This window comes from Ictalurus punctatus, chromosome 8 (assembly GCF_001660625.3).
Source record: "Ictalurus punctatus breed USDA103 chromosome 8, Coco_2.0, whole genome shotgun sequence".
In the NCBI taxonomy this organism is placed as follows: Eukaryota; Metazoa; Chordata; class Actinopteri; order Siluriformes; family Ictaluridae; genus Ictalurus; species Ictalurus punctatus.
The window spans coordinates 29,292,026-29,315,502 of NC_030423.2; the positions used below are offsets into that span (position 1 = coordinate 29,292,026).

Here is a 23,477-nt window from a genome sequence, read left to right on the forward strand (position 1 = left end):
AGATACGCCGAGTATTACTCAGATACGCCGAGTATTACTCAGATACGCCGAGTATTACACAGATACGCCGAGTATTACACAGATACGCCGAGTATTACACACAGATACGCCGAGTATTACACAGATACGCCGAGTATTACACAGATACGCCGAGTATTACACAGATACGCCGAGTATTACACAGATACGCCGAGTATTACACAGATACGCCGAGTATTATACACAGATACGCCGAGTATTACACACAGATACGCCGAGTATTACACACAGATACGCCGAGTATTACACACAGATACGCCGAGTATTACACAGATACGCCGAGTATTACTCAGATACGCCGAGTATTACACAGATACGCCGAGTATTACACAGATACGCCGAGTATTACACAGATACGCCGAGTATTACACAGATACGCCGAGTATTACACAGATACGCCGAGTATTACACACAGATACGCCGAGTATTATACAGATACGCAGAGTATTACAAAGATACGCCGAGTATTACACAGATACGCCGAGTATTACACAGATACGCCGAGTATTATACACAGATACGCCGAGTATTACACACAGATACGCCGAGTATTACACACAGATACGCCGAGTATTACACAGATACGCCGAGTATTATACGCCGAGTATTACACAGATACGCCGAGTATTACTCAGATACGCCGAGTATTACACAGATACGCCGAGTATTACACAGATACGCCGAGTATTACACAGATACGCCGAGTATTACACAGATACGCCGAGTATTACACAGATACGCCGAGTATTACACAGATACGCCGAGTATTACACAGATACGCCGAGTATTACACACAGATACGCCGAGTATTATACAGATACGCAGAGTATTACAAAGATACGCCGAGTATTACACAGATACGCCGAGTATTACACAGATACGCCGAGTATTACACAGATACGCCGAGTATTACACAGATACGCCGAGTATTACTCAGATACGCCGAGTATTATACAGATACGCCGAGTATTACACAGATACGCCGAGTATTACTCAGATACGCCGAGTATTACTCAGATACGCCGAGTATTACTCAGATATGCCGAGTATTACACAGATACGCCGAGTATTATACACAGATACGCCGAGTATTACACAGATACGCCGAGTATTACACAGATACGCCGAGTATTACACAGATACGCCGAGTATTACACAGATACGCCGAGTATTACACAGATACGCCGAGTATTACACAGATACGCCGAGTATTACACAGATACGCCGAGTATTATACACAGATACGCCGAGTATTATACACAGATACGCCGAGTATTACACAGATACGCCGAGTATTACTCAGATACGCCGAGTATTACTCAGATACGCCGAGTATTACACAGATACGCCGAGTATTACACAGATACGCCGAGTATTACACACAGATACGCCGAGTATTACACAGATACGCCGAGTATTACTCAGATACGCCGAGTATTACACAGATACGCCGAGTATTACACAGATACGCCGAGTATTACACAGATACGCCGAGTATTACACAGATACGCCGAGTATTACACACAGATACGCCGAGTATTACACAGATACGCCGAGTATTACACAGATACGCCGAGTATTACACAGATACGCCGAGTATTACACACAGATACGCCGAGTATTATACAGATACGCCGAGTATTACAAAGATACGCCGAGTATTACACAGATACGCCGAGTATTACACAGATACGCCGAGTATTACACAGATACGCCGAGTATTACAAAGATACGCCGAGTATTACACAGATACGCCGAGTATTACAAAGATACGCCGAGTATTACACAGATACGCCGAGTATTACACACAGATACGCCGAGTATTACACAGATACGCCGAGTATTATACACAGATACGCCGAGTATTACACAGATACGCCGAGTATTACTCAGATACGCCGAGTATTATACAGATACGCCGAGTATTACACAGATACGCCGAGTATTACACAGATACGCCGAGTATTACACAGATACGCCGAGTATTACACAGATACGCCGAGTATTATACACAGATACGCCGAGTATTACACAGATACGCCGAGTATTACACAGATACGCCGAGTATTACACAGATACGCCGAGTATTATACACAGATACGCCGAGTATTACACAGATACGCCGAGTATTACACAGATACGCCGAGTATTACACAGATACCCCGAGTATTACACAGATACGCCGAGTATTACACAGATACGCCGAGTATTACACAGATACGCCGAGTATTACACAGATACGCCGAGTATTACACAGATACGCCGAGTATTACACAGATACGCCGAGTATTATACACAGATACGCCGAGTATTACACAGATACGCCGAGTATTACTCAGATACGCCGAGTATTACACAGATACGCCGAGTATTACACAGATACGCCGAGTATTACACAGATACGCCGAGTATTATACACAGATACGCCGAGTATTACACAGATACGCCGAGTATTACACAGATACGCCGAGTATTACACACAGATACGCCGAGTATTACACAGATACGCCGAGTATTACACAGATACGCCGAGTATTACACAGATACGCCGAGTATTACTCAGATACGCCGAGTATTACACAGATACGCCGAGTATTACACAGATACGCCGAGTATTACTCAGATACGCCGAGTATTACACACAGATACGCCGAGTATTACACACAGATACGCCGAGTATTACACACAGATACGCCGAGTATTACAAAGATACGCCGAGTATTACACAGATACACCGAGTATTACACAGATACACCGAGTATTATACAGATACACCGAGTATTATACACAGATACACCGAGTATTATACAGATACACCGAGTATTACACAGATACACCGAGTATTATACAGATACACCGAGTATTATACACAGATACACTGAGTATTATACAGATACACTGAGTATTATACACAGATACACTGAGTATTATACAGATACACAGCATAAAAAAATACAATTCAGTCAGTGCAGGAATGTGCAAATATTGCAATGGGAGTGGGATGGTGTTCAGTTCAGAGACACTGACACACACAGAGAGAGAGAGAGAGAGAGAGAGAGAGAGAGAGAGAGTGTGTGTGTGTGTACGTGCGCGTGTCAGACCAGTCTCTGAGTATTGAGGAGTCTGATGGTTTGGGGTGAGTAGTTGTTACACAGTCTGGCCGTGAGGGCTCGAATGCTTCGGTATCTTTTTCTAGACAACAGGAGAATGAAGAGTTTGTGTGGGGTGTGTGTGTGGGGTGTGTGTGTGGGGTGTGTGTGTGTGGGGTGTGTGTGAGGGGTGTGTGTGTGGGGTGGGAGGGATGTGTGGGTGGGGTGTGTGATGTGTGTGAGTGTGTGTGTGTGTGTGTGTGTGTGTGTGTGTGAGGGGTGTGTGGGGTCATCTACAATGCTGATGGCTTTGCAGATGCAGCGTGTGGTGTAAATGTCTATGATGGAGAGAAGAGAGACGCCGATGATCTTCTCAGCTGTCCTCACTATCCACTGCACAGTCTTGTGATCCGATAAGGTGCAATTTCTGAACCAGACAGTGATGCAGCTGCTCAGGATCTTCTCAGTAGTTCCTCTGTAGAACGTGGTGGGGATTAGGGGTGGGAGATGGGCTTTTTTCAGCCTTCTCAGAAAGTAGAGGTGCTGCTGGGCTTTCTTGGCTATGGAGCTGGTGTTGAGGGACCAGGTGAGGTTCTCTGCCAGGTGAACACCAAGGAATTTGATGCTCTTGATGATCTCCATGGAGGAACCATCGATGTTCAGCGGAGAGTGGTCACTCTGTGCTCTCCTGAAGTCAACAACAATCTCTTTCATTTTGTCCATGTTCAGAGACAGGATATTGGCTCTGCACCAGTCCGTTAGCCGCCGCACCTCCTGTCTGTATGCCGACTCCTCGTTCTTGCTGATGAGACCCAGCACTTTCGTGTCGTCGGTGAACTTCATGATGCGACTGGAGCCGTGCATTGCTGCACACTCGTGAGTCAGCAGAGTGAATAGCAGTCGATGGAGCACACAGCCCTGGTGCTCAGTGTGGTGGTGCTGGAGATGCTGGTCCTGATCCGTACTAGTCCAGCATCCAGTTGCAGATGGAGGTGTTCAGGCCCAATAGGTTCAGCTTTTCAATCAGGTTCTGAAGAATGACTGTGTTGAATGCTGAACCGAAGTCTATGAACAGCATTCAAATGTAGGTGTCCTTCTTGTCCAGGTGGGTGAGGGCCAGATGTAGGGTGGTGGCGACGGTATCCTCCGTTGTGGTGATACGTGAACTTCAGCGGGTCCAGTGAGGGGGACAGCAGGGTCTTGATGTGCCTCATGACGAGCCTCTTGAAGCACTTCATGTCAGTGAGGACATCTGCCAGCTGGTCTGTACGTCCTCTGAGCACTCTGCCAGGAATGTTGTTTGGTCCAGCAGCTTTCCGTCGGTTGACACTGGGTAGAGTTTTCCTCACATCAGCCGTGGTTAGACACAGAACCTGGTCATTGGGAGGACGGGTGGTCTTCTTCGCGATCATGTCTTCTGCTGGCCAGGTTTTCACCTGCTTCAAAACCGGTTTGGAGCATCTAACGAGCGGTCTGTATGCTGGAATTAGCATAACACAGTTGTGGTCTTAGTAGCCGAGGTTGAGTAAAGTACTGAGTATTATACAGTTATACTGAGTCGTTTACCAAATAATATACTTATTTTTGAATTGTATTGAGCATTGTCTTGTATCATACTGACTATTTTACAGAGTACTGTATTATGTTTGTTCTGAGTATTATACTGAGCAGTGTACTGAGTATTGTGCTGTCACACTGAGTATCATATTCAGTGATGTGTATATATCCAAACTACCACACTGAGCATTTTATGGAGTATTGTACTAAAGTATTGTACTGAATACTGTGTCGAGTATTATACTGAGTGTTGCACCTAGTACTGTACTGAGCATTACACACAGTATTGGACTGCGTACTGTGCTGAGCATTGCACTGAGTATCGTACTGAATAACATACTGAGTATTGTGTCGAGTAATCTACTGAATATTGTGCTATTATACTGAGTATCATACTGAGTGATGCGTATAGAAACTTTTACACCGAGTATTGTGTCGAGTGTAGTACCGAGTAATATACTGAGCATAGATGGAGGGATGAACAATAAAAAATAATGAAATGAAAAGAAAGGAAACGAACCGATATAAGTTATGACAGTTTGATCCGTGAAGGTTGTTTCTTAAGAAACAGGCCACGCCTCCCAATATTTCATGAGGAAATCAGGATGAGATATGGATGATCAAAATAAAAAAAAAGAAAGAATGGAATTTTTTTTTTTTTTTTAACAAGTTTTCACAAATTAAGTACAGAACATTCTTGTTTTGTTTTTTTTTTTTTCTTCCTTAAACGTTCTTTGGGCAGCAGTGATGTTTGAAGGGAATAAAATAAAGATTTGGGCATGGGTCTGCTGCTCAGCTTTGTACTCGGCCTGTGCGCAGTCACTTCGGCTAAAGGCGTCTTTCAAAAGAATGAATATAAACCCTCAAATTATCCATCCTGCCGCTTCGGTGATTTCCATATTAGCATGTTTAAGAGAAAATAGGAACTAGAGACATAAAAATAAATAAATAAATAAACCACAGCAGACAGATGAATGCACATGGATCCTCGAACCACTTTCATTTGCGCTGACGCTATTATTTTAGTGACATCGCTCTCGTTCTCTTCATCTTCGGCGGGGAACGAAGTCGAAGCTAAGGCAAATCACATTATAGCCTTAATAGACGGTTATTTTATTAGTGCAGATGTTTGACACCTAAAAGATGACGACATCGGCTCTGAGTGGGGTTTAAACCTGATTAATGCGGGTGAAGATGATATTACTCTATCAGGGTGCAGCGTGTTGGTTTAATAACTGCACAGCTTTACACTGCAATACATTACCCACTGCTGTCGTGTTATATAATCAAGGACACGGCCTTATTTTCACACAACATCCACAAATCACTGAGCTCTGCACCACAAACCAGCTAATACCTGTAGCAGCTAATACAGCGTGTGTTCAATTACACTGCAGAGTCTCGATAACGTGGACATTTATTTACAACCCCAATTCCAAATTTAAATAAAGAGAGAACGCAACGATGTGTAAATCTCATAAAGCCGTATGTTATTCACAATAGAACGTGGAAAACATATCAAATGTTTAAACTGAGGAAATGTACCATTTTAAGGGGGGGAAAAAAAAACAATAAAACAGGGTAATTTTGAATTTGAGGGCCGCAACATGTCTCAAAAATTTGGGACGGGGCAACAAAAGGCTGGAGATGTAAGTGTCACTAAAAAGAAACAGCTGGAGGAACATTTTTGCAATTAATTAGGTTCATTGGGAACGGGTCAGTAAGATGACTGGGTATTGATCTTAGAGAGGCGGAGTCTCTCAGAAGTAAAGATGGGATGGAATCTGGATGGAAGCAGATGTTGCTCTCGAACCTGTGTATACCTTTCAGAATTGATGGTGTTTTTCCAGATGTGCAAGCTGCCCATTCCAGAGACACTAATGCACCTCTGTACCATCAGAGAGGCAGGCTTTTGAACTGAGTGATGATAAAAAGCTGCATGGTCCCTCTCCTCTTTAATCCTCTTTAGTTTAGAGGACGCGGCGTCCATGGTTTCCAAAAAGAATTTCAGATTTGGATTGGTCTGACCACAGAACAGTTTTCCACTCTGTCTCGGTCCATTTTAAATGAGCTTTGGCCCAGAGAAGACGGCAGTGTTTCTGGATCATGCTCTAATACGGCTTCTTCTTTGCATGATAGAGCTTTAACGAGCATTAACGAGATTTCTCCAGATTCTCAGAATCTTTTGATGATATTACGTACTGTAGTTGATGAGATATTCATCGTCTTCACAATTTTACACTGAGGAACATTATTCTGAAATTGTTCCACAAATTGTAGACGCAGTTTCTCGCAGATTGGTGAACCTCTGCCCATCTTTACTTCTGAAAGACTCCGCCTCTCTAAGATCCTCTTTTTTTATACCCAGTCATGTTACTGACCTGTTCCCAATCAACCTCCAGCTTTTTCTTTTTACTAACAGTTACTCTTCTAGCCTTTTGTTGTCCCGTCCCAACATTTTTGAAACATGTTGCGGCCATCAAATTCAAAATTACCTTATTTTTTTTCTTAAACTAGAACATGTACTCAGTTTAAACATTTGATGTGTTTTCTATGTTCTGTTCTGAATAGCGTACGGGTTTATGATATTTGCAAATCATTGCATTCTGTTGTTATTTACATTTATTTACATTTTACCCAGCGTCCCAACTTTTTTGGAATTGGGCTTATATATTTGAAGTATATTCCTATTGATATATATATATTTTTTTTAAATTGTACACCTTGGAGATTAGGAACAGGAAATTGTTCAACCGTGACTTCCTGTTCCACAGGGGTATAAATATGATGTAACACACAGGCCAAATTCCCTTAGTCATTCATAACGATGTGTAAGAGTGAGGAATATAGCTGTGATGTGCGGCAAAAGGTTGTTGAGCTTCACACAATGGGGCGTGTCTATAAGAAAATAGCACAAGCATTGAAAACGCCCATTTCACCATCAGGGCAATAATGAAGAAGTTCCAGTCCACTGGAAATGTTATGAATCGACCTGGAAGAGCACGTGTGTCTATATTAGTGGAGGGCACTGTATTATCTCACGGAAATTTGCCAATGATTGCATTTTTTCATTTATTAAAAGAACGATACCTCGTACTTTTTATCCATTTATGGTTACTTTTAACATTATGGCGCATCCACGAAACGCGATCGTTCTCTCGCCAGCCTCTCTCGATAATAAGATAATAAGACGGGCAATAAAACGCAGCTCGTCGCGCTACCGAGAAACCGCAAAGAAGCGTAAACTCCTCTGTCCTGAAGATGTCCGAAAGCGTAAAGTTACACCTTCACCCGCTGACACTGGAGACTCCTTCCATAAACGTTAAACCAACGTCTCCTTACAGAAAAAAAATCTGCTGATGTGGAGCGCCCACGGTACACGTCCCTGTGAACCAGCTGTTGCTATGGAAACGCTAACGTATTAGAACGAGCGTGCTCTATAAACCTGCGCTACGGTCATATATACTGCTGTTATAGAGAATTAATCTACACCTTCTGACCAATCCCGATAGCTTCATGTGAAGCACAGCCGCTTTGAGTCGTTTAAATCACACTAAAAGGACGTCTGTTTTTAATGTCCTATATTCAATAGTAAAGAACCTGAGCCAAGCTAAAATATGTCACGGTTTCCCAAAGGGGGAAAATCTGGAGCTGTTTAGTAAACCCCACCGGCTCATGGATTACAAAAAAAACCAGGCCAACTGTTTCCAACGGAGGGCTTTTTTAATCTACTTATAGTCATATTTTATTGTTTTTATTGTTTGCTAATCGGCTGCAGATGGCTACATAAAGTCTGACGCCAGAGATGTTTCACATCATCCTGTTCTTCTTTTCTTTCTCTTGCCACCATTTTGTCTTTCTGTCTCCGATAGCAGGTGAAACTACAGTATATGACGTAATAAACAGATGCAGGAAACGACAGCGATCTGGACCTAGTTCATGAGTTATGACAGCAATCAAAGCAAATCAGACTGCAAACTGTTCAAATATACCGTATAAATACCCCAGCTCCAAATTTGTCACTTATGACTGTAAGTGGGAGGGTTTTGGAAGACGGGGTGATGACGGGATAATGTGTGTAAAGATAAATAAATAAATTAAAATGGTTTCTCACAATACTGCACGCAGCAGATCGCACTGCAAATGATAAGGATGCTCTTATAATGGTCTTATGATATAAGAAGAAGGGGAAAGAAAAAAAGCTGTCTGTCACCTTTGAAATGATATTGGTCCGTTAATACCGTATCATCACTGTAATCTGTCATTAATGATAACCTCATTCATTTATTAATTCTCCCATTGTCCTAAAATAGCGCCACTTGAAAGATCTGTAAACACTTCGCATGCTAATCAAGCCAGAACTCTGCGAGAAGCTTTGACGGCGTCGATGAGCACCGGATTAGCGACGGCTTGTCTGCGCTGTCGCGTTTGGCCCCGCGGAAGCGTCACCGCCGACACTCACACAGACGGCACACGCAGACATTCGGCTTTGATGTCAGCTGCCTGCGAGCTTCTGCTCAGAAATTTGCATCGCATCGGATGCTAGCTCATGACGCTAATGCTTGCGTTAGCTCACCTCGGAGACTCCGGCAGCGTTCTCTGCAGAGCCGCACGGTTTTATGTTTTATGGCTTTTATGTTCATAAACATCACAAATCATTCGCGTTTTTATGGCCCAGACGTGTGAGCTGCAGCTCGCTCTGATTGCTTATTGACGCTCTGATTGGCGAAGGCGGAGGCGTGAGCAATGTAAGAAAAAAAGTCATCGGGGGAGGGGCGGGGGCTGAAAAAAAAATCTTTAAATAGGTGTAAAGACTGTATAAACTGCTTCCTGCCCCCAGGCCTAATTTGTGGGCAAACTTCCTGATGAATGGAAGGATATGAATAAACAATGAAGATTAATGAGCAGTGCATGTGTCCTAATGAGCTTCATATGAGACTAGAGAACAGGGGAAATCTCTGAAGGGGGGGTCATCTAAGTGTTTATTATGGAAAACGGAGTAAAGTCGGGTATCGACAAAGAGATACTTATTTGTTCCAAGTGTGTTTTTGTTTCTAAAGAAAGGGAAAATGGAGACGTAAAGGAGAAAGAAAAAAGACATATGAAATTATTTGTTCACCTGCTACTGTAATCATGTGTCCCCTTCGTATTTTAAATAAAAACAACAGTAAAATGACACGACATTTATCGAAAGAGAACTCTTTCACTATATACTTTCCGAAGGTTTCTATTTTATTCTATAATATAGCATTTTAATTTTAAGTAAATAAACTGGAAGGTAAATAAGCAATAATTCCACTTTGTTTCCATTTCCTGCCTGTAATATGAAATGAAATGGAAATGAAAAAAATTATAAAATGTCACACAAAATCTAACCACCAAAAACAGGAAGCAGATTTTTTTTTAAAACCTTTTTTTTTTTTTTTATGGGATTTTTTTTTTTTTTTTTTTTTTAGTGCATGAAAATAAAGCAATAAATAAAAAACGTGTTCCATGCGGCTGGTATTTTCATTTGTTGACTAGAAAATATGATGTGAATTACATCCAGTGCAGAGGTACAGGCTTTGGGTAACACACACACACACACACACACACACACACATTACGGTGTGCGTCCACTGAGGATTTGTGACATTCATCTGCACAACGAGATCCTGTGAGATTGGACGAGCTCTCAGAGGAAGACAGGATCGCCTCGGAGCAATTAACACCAAACGCCCGGTTCTCCTCTCAACCCCAGCTGTGTGTGTGTTTAAATGTGTACTAACGTAACAGCCAATTTTAATTTTTTATACAGTAATGCAATTAGCAACAAATTCTGCTATGAGGCAGAGGCTAGCATGTAACGCTGTCAAAGAATGTTAAAATCTCTTTCGGAAAAGATTCTAAGAAAACCGACACTGAAGGTGTTTTATTGTGAAGTGGAGGAGGATGAGATGGGCGATTGGTGTGAATTCATTTGAAGGCAAATTATAGCTGCGTTCCTAGGAATAGCAATCAGAATCAGGCTGGAGACACAGCCAGGAAACCAAGAACGCTGAACATAAACGAGCACGGACTAAACGATTTTAGTCGCCAGATAATCGCGGCACTCGACGACTCGGCAACAACCCGGAATTGTGAGTGGCTGCTGAGGTGCCAATATTTTTAAGCATGTTGGACTTCCTTGACAACGAATGTTGTCATTTCAGTGCCTCTACAAGTAGTAGCAAGAACAGTGCTAGGGAAGATAGCCAATGAGAATCCAAGAGGAAATCAAATATCACGCGCAGCAGATCTCTGAATCTGAGTTCGAGGGGGAAAATGTAACACGATAATTGTGATTTTCTTTTGTGATCGTTGCAGCCAATAATGCTTGATTTTGAGAGTTGTTGTGCTTTTCTATGGAAATCGACTTGAATCGACAAAAACACAATCGCAGGAAATAGTTGTGCGCGCTCTTTCGCAGTGATGTTTGTCGGTAAACGAGGGCTTTTAGCTGTACTCGTGTTCGACGATCACATGACGCGTCTTGGCCAGAATCTGCAGAAAATAAAAAAAAAATGAAAAAGTTTGCTTGATTTCGCGTTAACTCCTGCGATCGCAAAGTCGAGAAATCCTATACGGACTGCTACGACGTTATTTGGTGTGTCAGTCAGACCCAAACGGTCTTGAGGGAAAATAATGACAAACACCACATGAATGACATAAAAACAGCTACGTTCTAGTTCTCTTTGCAGATCTTGGCTGCTTGCAGCTTGTGGTGTGTGTAGTGAGATGCATTCTTGAAATTTCGAACAGTTTGGACACCGAACTGCTGATCACGAGCGATTAAAGCCACGTCGTGAGATTCAGAGCAGTGAAACGATTCGGAGAATTTGAATGTAGTGGAAATATGGAACAGGTGAACACAATTAGGGAAACACACTAATCACAAGACGGGGGAGGAGACCAAACCAATCACAAGACGGGGGAGGAGACCAAACCAATCACAAGACGGGGCGGAGACCAAACCAATCACGAGACGGGGCGGAGACCAAACCAATCACGAGACGGGGCGGAGACCAAACCAATCACGAGACGGGGCGGAGACCAAACCAATCACGAGACAGGGCGGAGACCAAACCAATCACGAGACGGGGCGGAGACCAAACCAATCACGAGACGGGGCGGAGACCAAACCAATCACGAGACGGGGGAGGAGACCAAACCAATCACAAGACGGGGGAGGAGACCAAACCAATCACAAGACAGGGCGGAGAACAAACCAATGACAAGAGGTGGGCGGAGACCAAAAAAATGACAAGACGGGGGCGGAGACCAAACCAATCATGAGACCGGGGAGGAGACCTAACCAATGACGAGACGGGGGCGGAGACCAAACCAATTATGAGACGGGGGCGGAGACCAAACCAATGACAAGACGGGCCGGAGACCAAACCAATCACAAGACCGGGGAGGAGACCAAACCAATCATGAGACCGGGGAGGAGACCTAACCAATCATGAGACCGGGGAGGAGACCTAACCAATGATGAGACGGGGGCGGAGACCAAACCAATTATGAGACGGGGGCGGAGACCAAACCAATGACAAGACGGGGACGGAGACCAAACCAATCACAAGACCGGGGCAGAGACCAAACCAATGACACGATGGGAACTGTGACGATTAAGGGGAAACTGTGGCATTTTTTTGTTTATAATGAAATCATCTTCTCACTTCTCATGGGGCAAGTTACGAGATATGAGACACTTTACTGTAGAACTCACATGTAAAGATAATAAATAAATAAATAATGTGTAGCTGTTACTGATTTGCAGTCCTAAGTGCATGTGTACCCACATTTCTTTCTGGTTCACTCTCTCTCTCTCTCTCTCTCGCTCTCTCTCACTCTCCTGCTCTCTTTTCCCTTTTGTTTTCTTCCTTTCTCTCTAAAGGGAAACATGGCCTTTTTTACGCCGCACACACTTTTTTGTTTTTTTTCCTGAAAGTGTGTGTGATGTGTGACTTTCGCTGTCAGACGACTTTCTGATGGCTCATGGCTTTTTCCCGTGCAGAACATAAAACGGCGACTTATTCTTTATCATATCGTTTCTCCTCGCCGCCGTCATGACCGACGCCGTGTTTTATCTTCGAGTCTACACACTAAAGGCTAAGTACAGTACAGGATATTTTATTTCAGTCCCAGGTACAAGTCTCTGAAGCCTCGTACGGTGGATTTATTGAGGTTTTTCCATCCCAGCTAACAATTTTACATCAGCAGAACATATTCTTTTTAACGGTGCGTTTAACGGTATGTCCGATTTCAAAAGTACCTCTGATTTTCACCAAGTGCTAGTCATCAAATCATAGACTCAATACAATTCGGTCTTAAAGAAGATGTCAGCGTTCGGCGAGCTCTTATTAACTGAGCTGACAATAATGTATAATGAACTAATTACGACAATATCAAGTGTCTGTAAATCACAAAATAATAATTAAAGCTGAGTGTCAGGCGTGGACGTGCAGCTGCCAGAATGAAATATGTGGTGTCATGGCAGTTTGAAAAATGGAGCAAATGGAGCATGAACACAATACTGGGACTCCATTTTGAATCTCTTGCTTGCTTTCTCTCTTCTCTTGCTTTTGCTTGAAACACAGTTATATTAAAAAAATAAAAAAGTGCAATATAATTCCAGTTAAACCTAATGACATGACCATCACTTGTCCATATTTGAACACAGGGTCGTTTATGAGCATTTGGGAGACAACTATGTGACAATTTTCTCAGCATTCTCTGGGACCATTGGATGAGGGGAAAAACGGCTTAATAAACAATAAAATAAACAAAAATACTAGCTAACGCTAGACACTAGCTAATGCTAGACACTAGCTAACGCTAGACATTAGCTAAAACTAGACACTAGCTGATACTAGCTAACGCTAGACACTAGCTAACGCTAGACATTAGTTAACGCTAGACATTAGCTAAAACTAGACACGAGCTGACACTAGCTAATGCTAGACACTAGCTAACGCTAGACAATAGCTTACACTAGACATTAGCTAACACTAGACACTAGCTTACGCTAGACATTAGCTAACATTAGACATTAGCTTATGCTAGACATTAGCCAAAACTAGACACTAGCTGACACTACCTAACACTAGACATTAGCTAACGCTAAATACTAGCTAACACTAGCTAGCTATTTTTCCAAACAAGCAGAAACAAGAAAGTGGGCAGATACTATAAATTAGCATTAATTTCTGACTGTTGTTTTGGGTCTGTTCTGTATTCTGTTTTTTCTTCTTTTTTCATTTTTTTCAGTCTCTGATAGATTACCTAATTTCTCCATCTGGGGATTAATAAAGTATTATCTATTCTTAGTTACAGTTACATTTATATAGCACTTTTTTAGACACTCAAAGCACTTTTACATATACGGAAGAAATCTCCTGAACCACCACTAGTGTGTAGCATCCACCTGGATGATGCGACGGCAGCCATATTGTGCCAGAACACCTACCACACACCAACTCTTAGTGGGGAGGAGAGAGTGATGTAGCCAATTCAGAGATGGGGATTATTAAGGGGGCATGATAGAGAAGGACCAATGGGGGAATTTCGCCAGGACACCGGGGTTATACCCCTACTCTTTATGAGAAGTATCCTGGGATTTTTAATGACCACAGAGAGTCATTAAAAGACAGTGCTGTTCTTATAGGCCACAGGGTGAGCACCCCCTGCTGGCCTCATTAATACCACTTCCTGTAGCTAGTTTTCCCTAGGAGGCCTCCCATCCAGGTACTGACCAGATTCAACCCTGCTTAGCCTCAGGAAACCAGCTGAGAACTGCAGAGAGATATGGCTCTGACAAGAGAGCCACCCTGTTTAGATAGACAAAGTCTTCTTCATGATCTTTTTTTTTATTTGTATCATTATTTACCTAATTTAGTTAAGTAAAATGCAGTTTCTATTCTTTTCACACCACAAGGTGGTGCCTAAAAAAAACATCTAACCAAATGATTAAAAAGTATTAAAAAGTGTGCTTTTTGCATATGTTGAAAATGATGGCGCCCCCTGGTGGTCTACAAGATCGTTTTGTACGAAATTTTCACCAAACCACACTGTACTTAATAAACATTATTAAGTATTGAATCATTATTTGAAATGAATGTAACTAACCAATTTTTTTTTTTTTTTTTACATTTTATTCATTTAGCAGACGTTTTTATCCAAAGCGACTTACAAATGAGGAATGTATGCAGACTTTTTTGCTCATTTATGCAATGTAAACAGACTTATATAAACAAATAACTACAAATAATGTTTACTCACCTTATTTTCACAGTTTACCTACATTGTTTAGAAGTGAATCACCAAAACATGCCGCTTTTCTTTGATCCTCATTTGCATGAACGTTTTTTTTTTTTGCGATTTTATTGCCTCCCAAGCCCGGCCCACTTCACGGCTCAAGGGTTGGCTCCGCCCCCTGTTGCTGGTTTTGGGCTGCTTTTTATGGTTTGATTAGGGAAATGACGTATCCCATGTCCCATATCCCATACATGTAACATACTGGAAACCAAACTGAAGTCCAGTCGAAATAATAATATCAAATAATACTGCGAAATATTGTCGATACAGGCCGGGATTATAATTCAGGGAGCGGGTTCTAATCATGCTGATCTCCTTCTCCTTTGCTTTGTGAACCTGAAGAAAAGCTGAGATCTGTTAGTATAATTGATGGAAATGTAAAACGATGCACGGCAGAATGGTGATAATAATACTTTTTTTTTTTTTTATTAAACGTATGAAATACGATGTTGAACCGTACGAAGTTTTATAGAGACACACTTTAAAGGGACACTGTTAGTACACAAGAGCTGCTCCAGAAATCAAACAACAAAACTGATATAATTGTGGTTCTGCTGAGATTTAGGACACCAGAAAGCCCCCAAAAAACTGCCTGATATATGGATTCCAGTATCACACCTTCTTTTCCTCTCTGTCCCTTACAAAATGTAACCAAAGAACACAGGAGCACGTCTCCGGAGATCATCCGCTGGTCTTCGACCTGAAAACCAGTGCCGGCGCTGCTATTTTCATCTATTTTGGTGTCTCGTTAATTAACATACGTATGCTGGAAAGTTCTTTGGGTCTGTGGTGAGAAAATACCCGGGTGAGAAAATACCACACATGAGTGATTGTACCAAAGCGATGAAGGAGAAAGGAAGGAGAAACGCTAGCTTAATTCCTTTATTGTGTTTTAGACATGCTTGGATGTTCATTGATGATCTCGTTTAAATCCTTAATGCCCCGTAAAGCATGTGCCGAAACCGGCACTGCTCTCCCGCTGCTTTTCAGACAAACGAACTTATTTTCTAACTCTGAAAGTTTTATTTCTTTCTGTATCTCTTCCAGAGAACGGATGTGAACTCTCGTCCTCACGCTACAGCGACTGTGACAGCACATTTTGTTCTTATCTGGTAAGTCGCTCTCCATCTTGTCTCTGAGTGTCGAGGTTGATTTGCTTGACAGGAGTACGCTGAGGGAAAAAAAAAAAAAAAACACGGACGAAACGAATGCATGGACACATAAAAGTGGTACTTTGGCCAAAGATACAAATAAATAAATTCATAAAAAATAAATACAAGGCAGTAAATTCCACAAATCCCCATTAACCAAACGCACCTAGAAATCCGTCAATAAATCAATAAATACAGGGCTGTAAAATGTTATTTGTTTTGTCCCTCTGGGAAAACTTTAAAAGGTAAACGCGCACACACACACACACACACACACACACACACACACACACACACTCAATACCCACTTTATTGCTCATTCATGCAGTTATTCAATCAGCCAATCATGTGGCAGCAGCGCAACGCATAAAATCATACAGATGCAGATCCAGAGCTTCACTTCATGTTCACATCGGACATCAGAACGAGGGAAAATCCGATCTCTGTGACTTTGTCGGTGTCAGAGGGGTCGGTTTGAGTATTTCAGAAACCGCTGATCTCCTGGGATTTTCACACGGCAACAGTCTCTACACAGAACGCTGCAAAAATGACAAACATAAAGCGAGAGGCGTTGTGGACGAGAAAGGTGAGAGCCGATAGAAAGGCTACAGTAACTCAGATAACAGTGTACAGCAACTCAGTACAACCGCGTTGAGCAGAAAAGCATCTCAGCACTGAATAAACTGAAGAACAGCAGAAGAACAGGAATCTGATGCTACAGTGGACACAGACCCACACACACTGGAGAGGCGAAAAGCATCGGCTGGTCTTCAAACATTAGGCCACACCCCTTTACCTGAGTCTGATGCTGGGGCAGACAGACACCAAACTATTTCTTTTTTTTTGTTCTGGAGCAATGAGTAACTCTGCAGTGTGCTAATCTGTTGAGCATAAAGGTCATTAATTGTTAGCTACGTTAGCCTCGTAACTCTCGGTGAGTTACATGAGAACTCGTGTTTCATTTTAATTTTAGACCCCCCCCCCCCCCAACTACCTCTTTAAGAGTGACATAAAAACAAACCAGTCGTCCTTCATGTGTGCCGTTTATGTGGAGCTCATTGTATAGGCAACTAGGACACGCAGCACAGACTCTAAGCAATGCAGTGTGTCCTTGACACCACTTACACACACACACACACACACACACACACACACACACACACAGATATTAATAAGGGAGCAGATGAAAGCAGATGAATATTGGCTTAAAGGCAAAAACAAGAATGAGTTTCACTTCAGCCATCAAGCAGCGCCTTATTTACGTCAGGAAATGAAGACGTATCACGCTCCCGGACCGAAGGCTATTTATTCACACGCAGCCGTGCATTACGCTCATCACAGTGACTTACAATCACATTTTCCAACCTGAGCATCCTCACGGCTGTTTTCTTCCCCGACCTGTACAAGGTCATAAAATAATGTGCTTGGTACAGAGATTACCGATTCGCCGAGCACGTTGCTGGCGTTATCATGGAAGCACAATGGGTTTCATGAAGCAGGAGGCTGCCTATTAGTGGGGAGACGCAATGACACTATCTGTATCTGTATCTATCTGTATTTGGATTTATATCCAAAGTGGGTGTGGCCTACACTGGAAGGGTTTACTACAGAGGTCTTATATATATATATACTGTATGTATACTGTATATATATATATATATATATATATATATATATGTGTGTGTGTGTATGTAATATACATATGTATGTATGTATATAACAACTTATAATGGTTCTGTTATCCAATATATAGTATATAGTAGAGGTAGTCTATGTTAAACTAGCGTGACCCTGACCAGGCAGTTACTAAGGATGAATGAATGAATGAACGCTTTACTTTCATATTCATGAGCTTGGTCTTCCCAGGTACACCTCCAATCCCAACCACATGCTCTGTGAACTTTTATTTACCAAATACATACATACATACATACATACATATATATATATATATATATATATATATATATATATATATATATATATATATATATATATATATATATATATTAATGTATCTCTCATTCATATCTATTTAGAACACATAATTTGTTCAATACAAATAATGTACAGATATTTGGTTGCATTTGTGCAAAATAAAATCAGCCCTTTGTGGAAGATCAGCCATCTTTGAATGTTGCTTATTTTGAATAAATTTAAGACTTGGTGCTTGTGCCTTTCTCAGAGAAGCTAAAGATCACCAATGATTAATACTTTGGTGTATGTGGTTATTATTATTATTATTATTATTATTATTATTATTATTATTATAATAACTAAATGTCTACCCCTTTGTAAAGCCTATTATTATTTGCATAATAGTTGTATAATATTTGAATAATACTCACCAGCCTTTTCCTTTTTTTAAAAAAAAAAAAAAGATTAGCAAGCTACAAAAAATTCACGTGAATGTTCTCACTGCTAATGAATTAGAGCAGCGTATCTTATGCAAATACACGTGCATATCGATTCGAGTACGCGAGTACAGCTTGGCATTTAAAAAGTCTAATAGTGTTAGAATACACCGCGTCATTCCAAGACGACAATCACCACGCTGAGACTTCCCTCGCCGTGCCGTACGCTCCATGTAGCTGGAGCAATTTCACGACATGAACATGCTATATAAGATAAACTTTATGTATTTATCTATTTATTTATTTATTTATTTTACAAGCGATGCATTCCCAAGACCAATTTTTTTTCCCCAAAATGGATGACTTTGCGGATTTCCTTGTGGTCGAAGAAACTGCCATGACATTTGAACAGCACCACCTACAGGACTGGAGCACTCATAGACCACGATTTTAATACAAAACTGCAGTGAGGATCCGAGATCGTGAACACCCTCGATATTTACATTGAAGTCGCTGGTATAATATATAACCTAATATAAGCATTAGCGTTCACAGGTATTAGAGACACTTAATATATAAAATGAGGCCGAAGCGTAAATATTTTTAAAATTTTTTTGCTATTTTTAGTTGATAAATATTTAAATATTTAAATATTCTCAATAAATATTTTCTAAACCGACTACGATCTGCGACGCTGCACTTCACCCTCAGTTTAACTGATTTCCGTGAGCATCTTGGCAACACTGCAGTGTGTTACCACATCTCATGATACACAAAGCCTGTCGAATTGATAGGCCAAAGCCGTGGGTGACTGTTAATGGAGACGGGGCAAAGTCAGCATTGTGACTAATCCCGGTCATTGTACATGGGCAGATAAGAGAACAGCGTGAAAGCGAGCCAGAGCTTTTGTCTCGCGATATCAGGATCCCACTGAACGGCTGGCCAATTTCTGCAAATTATTTCTGGAGCTCACGTTCTGCGTCGGAAAAGAAAAGAGCGGCAAATTCTACAATAGGGTGGGTTATCTTGGCAAAGCCTGGCTGGGATACGGGATAGATGAAACAAGAAGATATAAATCCGACTGCCACCCAAAGAGGTTATTTTAATATGCTTTAATATCAGCGTTAACAGGAGCATAAAGGCATAAAAAAGGGAATAGAATGAAATTGTGTAATAAAGTGTAATATGTGATACGGATTAGCAGCAATGAGGTTGCTGTCTGAGGGAAAATGAACAACCGCCTCATCATCATCATCATCATCATCATAATAATAATAATAATAATAATAATACAAATACAATTCTAATGAATAAGCAGTGGGGAAAACAAGCGTTGGGTTACACTTCCACACAGTCGTACACTTTGTTTTCGGTGAAGCCGTATTTGGATGTGGAATCCGTTCTCTCGGAGATATGGAGCTACTAATGGTCGGACATTATTAATAATGCAAGCACTCAGCTCAAAATTGGTGCAATTTAACAAGAGCGGTGCTCTCCGAAGGCCAACTTCAAATGTAAGGAATAAGATCAAATTTTCTTGGTTGTTGCAGGTTAGGAAGGAGAAGTGCTGTGCATCAGCAGATGAAAAAGTGTTCACTATATATATATTTTTTTATTATATTTTGGCTTGTAGAGCCTAGCGTAGACTTTGCAAACCATGCATGGCGGCTCTTGTTTTAGAAATGAACGGTTCGAGGGAAAAAAACACACGATGTCATGCTGTTATAGGATAATAATAAGACTTTAGACTGTCACCACTCTGAAGTTGATTACTGTTGTTGTGTTCCCCTTATACAACCAAATGCTAACAATTTCACCCAAAACACATCATAATTTCCATCTGTTTCGAGCGGTGGTCACCAACCCTCTTCTTTGAGATCTACCTTCCTGCAGGTTTCATCTCCAAATAAAATCGAACACACCTGTTTTAGTTCAAGATCAAGAACTTCTTACGGCTTCTAATGTGTAGATGGTCAGGTGGACACAATTATGGTTGGAGCTAAAGCCTTCAGGAAGGTAGATCTCCAAGAACAGGGCTGGTGACCATTGATTTAGAGCGGGGGCGTCCAATCTTATCCGGAAAGATCCGGTGTGAGTGCGGGTTTTCATTCCAACCAAGCAGAAGCCACCGGAATACACCGGAGTCTATTGAAAGCCAAGATCAACTGATTAAACAGGTGGAATCAGGTGTGGCTCCTGTTTAGTTGGGATGAAAACCCGCACTCACACCGGCCCTTTCCTGATAAGATTGCCCACCTCTGATTCAGTGTGTTGTTGTTGTTGTTGTTATTGTTGTAATAAACACTTTATTAAACATTCATCGCACTCTATTACACCTTAAATTAAGTCGTATCAGCTCAGTGGCACTCCCTTTCCATCGATGGATGTTCTAGGGGGTGCCAATACTTTGTGCAGCGCAACAGTCGATAATTTTAGACCTACAAACACGAGCTGTGTGGTAGATGGAACGGACATCGGAAGGTACGTCTGCTAAACTAGATAGCGAGACTGATTAAAGTCATCTCTTTTTTTATCCTTTTATTTTTACTTTCCAAAAGTAGAAAACGGGTTCATCGGTGGTTCGTCGGATCTTTAATGGTTTTCGGCTTCCTATCGGAGGTCTGCTTGGAATTCCCTGTAATAAAGAACCCATAAAGGAAGGAGGTTCTACATAGACCTGGTTTATCTAGAGACAGAACCTGAAATGCTGTTGGGTTCTAAACGCTGTTCTAATACGGAGCTTTAAAAGCGCTTCCTCTTTTTTTCCCCTTGGGAATACCGGGAATGCTTGAACTTTGGCCTGTGTACTATGTATAAGATCAGTATTTTAGGCTTCTGTTCATTTCGAACGATATGTTTAATAATCGAATAGAACGCAATCTCGCCCCTAGCAAGTTCAAAACACTGGCAAAACCGTTAAACAGAAGATGTTCATTTAACACGAAGTGTCAATAATTCAAATAAACAACGTTCCCTATTCTAATACTTCTAATCGCCGTATTCCGAGACCACGTCTGATGCTTTCTTTCCAACTTCTTTTACACTCGAGAACCCAGTCTTTCACACCGGACAACTACAGACGCTCCCACAGGCACCGAATCGACGTAAACGCTCCTTCAGGCTCCCAGTGTAGTAAAAATATATCTCCGCGACGCCCTGATCACCTTTTCCTCAGGCAGGCGTTATTTTTAGCTCCATCCGGAAGCGCTCTAGGCGCCCTGTTCTAGACTTCTGGTTCTAAAAATCGTCTGTATCACAAAATACATGACACTTCTGTCAAAGAACACGGTCTATAAGGTCTCTCTCAGAGGGGGCGTGATCACTCGGAGGGGCTGGTGGAAGTCAGAGGGGAAATATTCTGTAATTCCTGCTAGAGCTCTTGTCTCTTCTGTTCCACGACACAGAAAGAGAGACAGAGAGAGAGAGAGAGTGACTGGGAAAACCTCTTAGCTCTCATCAGCGCCACACAAATCCTGACGGATAAAGTGTCTTTCTGCCGACGAAGGCTTCTGACACATATTTATTACTACGTCCGGCTGCTTGTCGGCTCCCAAGGCCATATCTTTTGGCGTCTTCATACAAGCTACACAGACGAGAAGAGAAGACAACCATCCGTGGAAAAAAAGTTGGATTTTTTCAGTAGACAAACGGCAGACCTCTGGAGCAGGAGCACCGGGATAAGCGGCAGGGATTATGGCGTGGCTTTTTTTTTTACTGCTTTAACTATTCGTTTTCGATGTCCTTTTTAATATAGAGTTATAGCGAAAAGTGGCCGCAGTGACCAAGGAGTATTGAATGCAAGTAAGCAAGGCTGGTCCATCAGTCACTGTAGACACGGTTTGCCCTGGGATGGAAAAAAAAGAGAAAAAAGAAAAAGAAAACGGCCTCGGGTGATCGCGCTAAGCCGCAGAAGTTTATCTTGCTTGTTAGCATGCTGGACCCTCAGCGTCAATTTTGCTCGAAAATAAATCCGCTGTGTGCCTCTAGTTATATGGGAATATTCTATAGGTTATATGCAAATATTGTATTGTGTTACATCTTTAGCATACTCCTACTGCGCAGTGTGATCATTAAATCATTAATCAGAGTGAGCTTAGACGGATTCAATGGTATGTACTCTCATTGTGTAAGGAATAAAACACTCGGTGTCGAGCTGTTATAGGAAAATAATCAACAACTGGCTGATGTGATGGTAGCAGATTTACTGTTACCGTGCACAGATTATGTTCCAATAACAGCACACCTTATAGTGTTTTACTATGCGCACTTATACCACAGCGATTTGACGAACATTTTTGTTTTTTTCCCCACCCATCCATCCACTGTCCGTCTGAGAAGGTCGGATTGCGCTCTCATCGGTTGGTAAAAATATGAAAGGGGAGGAGCTTCTTGTTAATAAGTAGGATCCCATCTGTTTTCTTAAACAATGACGGGCGCGGAGCGTGAAGTCATCCGCCTTGAAGATGTAAGAAAACGTAACGTGACAGGTTTACCTCTGACACTGGAGACTCCTTCCATACATGTTGAATAAACATCTACATACAGTGAAAGAACACTTCACCATATCACACAGTCGGTTCGCGTGGACGTACACGTCGCTGTGAACGAGCCGTTGCTATAGAGACGATAACGTATTAGAACGAGCGCGTCAATATGAACCCGCGCTACTGCCAGAGCCGCTGTTATAGAGAATGAATCAACACCTTCTGACCAGTTATATTTGATAATTAATCAGGGGTTTGTTTGTGTTTAATCTGTACTCCACCACTGGGGAAACGGTTTGTGATGTTAAGATAAAATGGCGTTATGATTGATCAGTTAGGCGTGCGTCAGCTTGCCTTGAGACAATGTGTTTTAGACAGCGCTACAATAAGCAAACGAGTCTCATCATTAATGCCCACTTAAGCGAGGCCATCTGCATCGCCAAATGTCATCTTCATCTCATCAGG

At 41.8% G+C, this 23,477-nt stretch overlaps 1 protein-coding gene across 1 annotated transcript in view; it reads left to right on the top strand.

Moving 5' to 3' along the window:
* lingo2 (leucine rich repeat and Ig domain containing 2) overlaps nucleotides 1-23,477 on the top strand; it is a 284,104-nt gene that overhangs the window by 46,536 nt on the left and 214,091 nt on the right. The window contains exon 2 of the mRNA XM_017473348.3: nucleotides 16,071-16,135. The gene's annotated coding sequence lies outside the window, so the exon portion shown is untranslated. The remainder of the gene's footprint in view (nucleotides 1-16,070; nucleotides 16,136-23,477) is intronic.